This window comes from Astyanax mexicanus, unplaced genomic scaffold (assembly GCF_023375975.1).
Source record: "Astyanax mexicanus isolate ESR-SI-001 unplaced genomic scaffold, AstMex3_surface scaffold_67, whole genome shotgun sequence".
NCBI lineage: Eukaryota > Metazoa > Chordata > Actinopteri > Characiformes > Acestrorhamphidae > Astyanax > Astyanax mexicanus.
Window position 1 is genome coordinate 40,001 of NW_026040077.1, and position 7,500 is coordinate 47,500.

Sequence of the window (7,500 nt, forward strand, 5' to 3'; positions counted from 1 at the left end):
GAAAAGTTGAAAAAATGACTAAGTCCCACTTGGTCTACCAGTGGTAGCTCCGAAAAGTCGAAAAAATGACTAAGTCCCACTTGGTCTACCAGTGGTAGGCTCGAAAAGTCGAAAAAATGACTAAGTCCAACTTGGTCTACCAGTGGTAGGCTCGAAAAGTCGAAAAAATGACTAAGTCCCACTTGGTCTACCAGTGGTAGCTCCGAAAAGTTGAAAAAATGACTAAGTCCAACTTGGTCTACCAGTGGTAGCTCTGAAAAGTCGAAAAAATGACTAAGTCCAACTTGGTCTACCAGTGGTAGGCTCGAAAAGTTGAAAAAATGACTAAGTCCAACTTGGTCTACCAGTGGTAGGCTCGAAAAGTCGAAAAAATGACTAAGTCCAACTTGGTCTACCAGTGGTAGCTCTGAAAAGTCGAAAAAATGACTAAGTCCAACTTGGTCTACCAGTGGTAGGCTCGAAAAGTTGAAAAAATGACTAAGTCCCACTTGGTCTACCAGTGGTAGGCTCGAAAAGTTGAAAAAATGACTAAGTCCAACTTGGTCTACCAGTGGTAGGCTCGAAAAGTTGAAAAAATGACTAAGTCCCACTTGGTCTACCAGTGGTAGCTCCGAAAAGTCGAAAAAATGACTAAGTCCCACTTGGTCTACCAGTGGTAGGCTCGAAAAGTCGAAAAAATGACTAAGTCCAACTTGGTCTACCAGTGGTAGGCTCGAAAAGTCGAAAAAATGACTAAGTCCCACTTGGTCTACCAGTGGTAGCTCCGAAAAGTTGAAAAAATGACTAAGTCCAACTTGGTCTACCAGTGGTAGCTCTGAAAAGTCGAAAAAATGACTAAGTCCAACTTGGTCTACCAGTGGTAGGCTCGAAAAGTTGAAAAAATGACTAAGTCCAACTTGGTCTACCAGTGGTAGGCTCGAAAAGTCGAAAAAATGACTAAGTCCAACTTGGTCTACCAGTGGTAGCTCTGAAAAGTCGAAAAAATGACTAAGTCCAACTTGGTCTACCAGTGGTAGGCTCGAAAAGTTGAAAAAATGACTAAGTCCCACTTGGTCTACCAGTGGTAGGCTCGAAAAGTTGAAAAAATGACTAAGTCCAACTTGGTCTACCAGTGGTAGGCTCGAAAAGTTGAAAAAATGACTAAGTCCCACTTGGTCTACCAGTGGTAGCTCCGAAAAGTCGAAAAAATGACTAAGTCCCACTTGGTCTACCAGTGGTAGGCTCGAAAAGTCGAAAAAATGACTAAGTCCAACTTGGTCTACCAGTGGTAGGCTCGAAAAGTCGAAAAAATGACTAAGTCCAACTTGGTCTACCAGTGGTAGGCTCGAAAAGTTGAAAAAATGACTAAGTCCCATTTGGTCTACCAGTGGTAGCTCCGAAAAGTCGAAAAAATGACTAAGTCCAACTTGGTCTACCAGTGGTAGGCTCGAAAAGTTGAAAAAATGACTAAGTCCCACTTGGTCTACCAGTGGTAGGCTCGAAAAGTTGAAAAAATGACTAAGTCCAACTTGGTCTACCAGTGGTAGCTCTGAAAAGTCGAAAAAATGACTAAGTCCAACTTGGTCTACCAGTGGTAGGCTCGAAAAGTCGAAAAAATGACTAAGTCCAACTTGGTCTACCAGTGGTAGGCTCGAAAAGTTGAAAAAATGACTAAGTCCAACTTGGTCTACCAGTGGTAGGCTCGAAAAGTTGAAAAAATGACTAAGTCCCACTTGGTCTACCAGTGGTAGGCTCGAAAAGTTGAAAAAATGACTAAGTCCAACTTGGTCTACCAGTGGTAGGCTCGAAAAGTTGAAAAAATGACTAAGTCCAACTTGGTCTACCAGTGGTAGGCTCGAAAAGTCGAAAAAATGACTAAGTCCAACTTGGTCTACCAGTGGTAGGCTCGAAAAGTTGAAAAAATGACTAAGTCCAACTTGGTCTACCAGTGGTAGGCTCGAAAAGTTGAAAAAATGACTAAGTCCAACTTGGTCTACCAGTGGTAGGCTCGAAAAGTTGAAAAAAATGACTAAGTCCAACTTGGTCTACCAGTGGTAGGCTCGAAAAGTTGAAAAAATGACTAAGTCCCACTTGGTCTACCAGTGGTAGGCTCGAAAAGTTGAAAAAATGACTAAGTCCAACTTGGTCTACCAGTGGTAGCTCTGAAAAGTCGAAAAAATGACTAAGTCCAACTTGGTCTACCAGTGGTAGGCTCGAAAAGTTGAAAAAATGACTAAGTCCCATTTGGTCTACCAGTGGTAGCTCCGAAAAGTCGAAAAAATGACTAAGTCCAACTTGGTCTACCAGTGGTAGGCTCGAAAAGTTGAAAAAATGACTAAGTCCCATTTGGTCTACCAGTGGTAGCTCCGAAAAGTCGAAAAAATGACTAAGTCCAACTTGGTCTACCAGTGGTAGGCTCGAAAAAGCTGAAAAAATGACTAAGTCCAACTTGGTCTACCAGTGGTAGCTCTGAAAAGTCGAAAAAATGACTAAGTCCAACTTGGTCTACCAGTGGTAGGCTCGAAAAGTTGAAAAAATGACTAAGTCCCATTTGGTCTACCAGTGGTAGCTCCGAAAAGTCGAAAAAATGACTAAGTCCAACTTGGTCTACCAGTGGTAGGCTCGAAAAGTTGAAAAAATGACTAAGTCCCATTTGGTCTACCAGTGGTAGCTCCGAAAAGTCGAAAAAATGACTAAGTCCAACTTGGTCTACCAGTGGTAGGCTCGAAAAAGCTGAAAAAATGACTAAGTCCAACTTGGTCTACCAGTGGTAGGCTCGAAAAGTTGAAAAAATGACTAAGTCCAACTTGGTCTACCAGTGGTAGCTCTGAAAAGTCGAAAAAATGACTAAGTCCAACTTGGTCTACCAGTGGTAGGCTCGAAAAGTCGAAAAAATGACTAAGTCCAACTTGGTCTACCAGTGGTAGGCTCGAAAAGTTGAAAAAATGACTAAGTCCAACTTGGTCTACCAGTGGTAGGCTCGAAAAGTTGAAAAAATGACTAAGTCCCACTTGGTCTACCAGTGGTAGGCTCGAAAAGTTGAAAAAATGACTAAGTCCAACTTGGTCTACCAGTGGTAGGCTCGAAAAGTTGAAAAAATGACTAAGTCCAACTTGGTCTACCAGTGGTAGGCTCGAAAAGTCGAAAAAATGACTAAGTCCAACTTGGTCTACCAGTGGTAGGCTCGAAAAGTTGAAAAAATGACTAAGTCCAACTTGGTCTACCAGTGGTAGGCTCGAAAAGTTGAAAAAATGACTAAGTCCAACTTGGTCTACCAGTGGTAGGCTCGAAAAGTTGAAAAAATGACTAAGTCCAACTTGGTCTACCAGTGGTAGGCTCGAAAAGTTGAAAAAAATGACTAAGTCCCACTTGGTCTACCAGTGGTAGGCTCGAAAAGTTGAAAAAATGACTAAGTCCAACTTGGTCTACCAGTGGTAGGCTCGAAAAGTTGAAAAAATGACTAAGTCCAACTTGGTCTACCAGTGGTAGCTCTGAAAAGTCGAAAAAATGACTAAGTCCAACTTGGTCTACCAGTGGTAGGCTCGAAAAGTTGAAAAAATGACTAAGTCCCATTTGGTCTACCAGTGGTAGCTCCGAAAAGTCGAAAAAATGACTAAGTCCAACTTGGTCTACCAGTGGTAGGCTCGAAAAGTTGAAAAAATGACTAAGTCCCATTTGGTCTACCAGTGGTAGCTCCGAAAAGTCGAAAAAATGACTAAGTCCAACTTGGTCTACCAGTGGTAGGCTCGAAAAAGCTGAAAAAATGACTAAGTCCAACTTGGTCTACCAGTGGTAGCTCTGAAAAGTCGAAAAAATGACTAAGTCCAACTTGGTCTACCAGTGGTAGGCTCGAAAAGTTGAAAAAATGACTAAGTCCCATTTGGTCTACCAGTGGTAGCTCCGAAAAGTCGAAAAAATGACTAAGTCCAACTTGGTCTACCAGTGGTAGGCTCGAAAAGTTGAAAAAATGACTAAGTCCCATTTGGTCTACCAGTGGTAGCTCCGAAAAGTCGAAAAAATGACTAAGTCCAACTTGGTCTACCAGTGGTAGGCTCGAAAAAGCTGAAAAAATGACTAAGTCCAACTTGGTCTACCAGTGGTAGGCCCGAAAAAGCTGAAAAAATGACTAAGTCCCACTCGGTCTACCAGTGGTAGGTCGAAAAAGTGCGAAATTTTTCTAAGTCCCCACTTTTGGTCTACCATTTCACGCCAAAAACTAGTGAGGGTGGCGAGCTCCAGGATTTCTGACCCCCTTCGCCCGACTCCCTTGCCCGACGAAGGTGCACTCCGGTCGGCCTCGGAGCGAGTTCGCCCGCGCTCTGGAGGATTTTTCGTCGGGGGGTTTTTCAAAGGGGTGCCGTCGGACTGTTGAGGAGAGTGGCAATCTATAGGGGTCCAAGCACTGGAGATGATTCTCCATTCATTTCTAAGCATGGCAGAGCTTAAATAAAGCCCCATTAATAGTTCCAAAGCGGATTTTTGGACACTATAACACGGACCCGATCCTACCCGACCATGAAGCTCCGCAGGTCGGCCTCCGTCCCGCCCCCCCGCCCCCCAGGCGGTACGGAGGAAAAACCAAAACTTCCAGAGACGGTTCCAGGGGGGGTATCTCTTTTATTATTTTGACCCGACCGAATGGACTACCGAGCCCGCCTGGGTAGGCAGCCGCGCGGCCCTCCGTGGCCACTGTGCGCGGTGCGTTCCTACCCGACCCAGCGGGTTAGCCTCCAGGGGGGTCCTCCGTCAGGGGGAGGACCTTTCCGAACCTATCCGAGGGAGTCGTAGACGGCCCGTCTATATATCAATCTGCCCTAACACGATAACCGGTCGGCCCGGAGCCGTCGGACTCGGATGCCTCGGGTGGTCCTCGCGCCCAACCGAGCTCCAGCACCCGGCTTCAAAAAGCTCCGGACCCCCGGTTTCGGAACGAGCGTTTCCTTGTTATCCCCGAAGCAAGCGGGAACTCGCGCAGCGGAGTTGCCACACTAATTTCCACTGGGAGCAATGAGGGGTGAGCTCGGACGAGCCTCTCCGCCCGTCCCCCCCTCCCCGGGGGGTCTTCGGACGGTACGGGGCCGATCCCTCTCCCCTCTAAGAACCAATGGTTTTTTCTGTGACAAAAACCACTCGCAGCAACCTGGTTGATCCTGCCAGTAACATATGCTTGTCTCAAAGATTAAGCCATGCAGGTCTAAGTGCACACGGAAGGTACAGTGAAACTGCGAATGGCTCATTAAATCAGTTATGGTTCCTTTGATCGCTCCACACGTTACTCGGATAACTGTGGTAATTCCAGAGCTAATACATGCAAACGAGCGCTGACCGGTCCTCTCTCGGGGGGGCCGGGATGCGTGCATTTATCAGACCCAAAACCCACCCGGGGGGACCCGCGAGGGTTTCCCCCGGCCCTTTGGTGACTCTAGATAACCTCGGGTCGATCGCGCGCCCACCGCGGCGGCGACGTCTCATTCGAATGTCTGCCCTATCAGCTGTCGATGGTAGCATAGGGGGCTACCATGGTGACCACGGGTAACGGGGAATCAGGGTTCGATTCCGGAGAGGGAGCCTGAGAAATGGCTACCACATCCAAGGAAGGCAGCAGGCGCGCAAATTACCCATTACCGACACGGTGAGGTAGTGACGAAAAATAACGATGCAGGTCTCTTTCGAGGCCCTGTAATCGGAATGAACGTATCCTAAACACATGGGTGAGGACCCATTGGAGGGCAAGTCTGGTGCCAGCAGCCGCGGTAATTCCAGCTCCAATAGCGTATATTAAATTTGCTGCAGTTAAAAAGCTCGTAGTTGGACTTCGGGAGTGGGCTGGCGGTCCGCCGCGAGGCGAGCTACCGCCTGTCCCAGACCCTGCCTCCCGGCGCCCCCCGGATGCCCTTGGTTGGGTGTCCGGTCCTCAGGGGTCCGGAGCGTTTACTTTGAAAAAATCAGAGTGTTCAAAGCGGGCACCAAACTCGCCTGAATGCCTGAGCTAGGAATAATGGAATAGGACTCCGGTTCTATTTTGTGGGTTTCCTGAACCAGGGCCATGATTAAGAGGGACGGCCGGGGGCATTCGTATTGCGCCGCTAGAGGTGAAATTCTTGGACCGGCGCAAGACGGACGAAAGCGAAAGCATTTGCCAAGAATGTTTTCATTAATCAAGAACGAAAGTCGGAGGTTCGAAGACGATCAGATACCGTCGTAGTTCCGACCGTAAACTATGCCGACCCGCGATCCGGCGGCGTTATTCCCATGACCCGCCGGGCAGCGTGCGGGGAAACCAGAGTCTTTGGGTTCCGGGGGGAGTATGGTTGCAAAACTGAAACTTAAAGGAATTGACGGAAGGGCACCACCAGGAGTGGAGCCTGCGGCTTAATTTGACTCAACACGGGGAACCTCACCCGGCCCGGACACGGAAAGGATTGACAGACTGATGGCTCTTTCTCGATTCTGTGGGTGGTGGTGCATGGCCGTTCTTAGTTGGTGGAGTGATTTGTCTGGTTAATTCCGATAACGAACGAGATTCCTTCGTGCTAAATAGTTACGCGGCCCCCCGCGGTCGCGGTTAACTTCTTAGAGGGACCAGTGGCGTATAGCCACGCGAGATGGAGCAATAACAGGTCTGTGATGCCCTTAGATGTCCGGGGCTGCACGCGCGCCACAATGGCCGGGCCAGCGTGTGCCTACCCTACGCCGAGAGGCGCGGGTAATCCGCTTAAACCCGTTCGTGACGGGGATTGGGGATTGCAATTATTCCCCATGAACGAGGAATTCCCAGTAAGTGCGGGTCATCAGCTCGCGCTGATTAAGTCCCTGCCCTTTGTACACACCGCCCGTCGCTACTACCGATTGGATGGTTATGTGAGGTCCTCGGATCGGCCACGCCGGGGCTCCTTCGCGGGGCCTTGGTGCTGTGCTGAAAAGTCGATCGAACTTGATCATCTAGAGGAAGTAAAAGTCGTAACAAGGTTTCCGTAGGTGAACCTGCGGAAGGATCATTACCGGGACTTGGGTTGGTAGTGCCTCCCAGTAGGCGCGACTCCCATTTCCACCAACAAAAATGTTCAAGCCACGGCCCGACGTTGGGAACTACAGGGATTCCCTTCGGCCTTTTAATGACTTGATCGAAAAACGGTGTCCTGAGCAAAAACGTGTTTTACGGCCAAAGGGAGACGGGTACCTGGCCCCCGAAGTCCGTCTGCGGGGTTTCTTACTCCGGAGGCGGCTCGGCGGCGCGGTTTGATGACCCCGAGTTCGCTTAGGCGTTCCGGGGCGCCCGTACCCGCGGCTGCCGTAAAACATTATTTCAAACCGTCACTTTTTGTGTCTGTTGGTTACATGGCTTCGAAACAAAAACAACCATAAAGAGTACAACTCTTAGCGGTGGATCACTTGGCTCGTGCGTCGATGAAGAACGCAGCCAGCTGCGAGAACTAATGTGAATTGCAGGACACATTGATCATCGACACTTTGAACGCACATTGCGGCCCCGGGTCAATCCCGGGGCCACGCCTGTCTGAG

At 48.5% G+C, this 7,500-nt stretch overlaps 2 non-coding genes across 2 annotated transcripts in view; both read left to right on the plus strand.

Annotated features, from left to right (window-relative positions):
• Positions 1–5,116: 5,116 nt before the first annotated feature.
• LOC125798632 (18S ribosomal RNA) lies at positions 5,117–6,980 on the plus strand. The gene has a single exon (XR_007437425.1). It is a non-coding gene; the product is annotated as an 18S ribosomal RNA (ribosomal RNA).
• A 371-nt stretch (positions 6,981–7,351) lies between these two features.
• LOC125798642 (5.8S ribosomal RNA) overlaps positions 7,352–7,500 on the plus strand; it is a 154-nt gene continuing 5 nt past the window's right edge. The window contains exon 1 of the ribosomal RNA XR_007437434.1: positions 7,352–7,500. This exon is cut by the window's right edge and continues 5 nt beyond it. This is a non-coding gene — a ribosomal RNA (5.8S ribosomal RNA).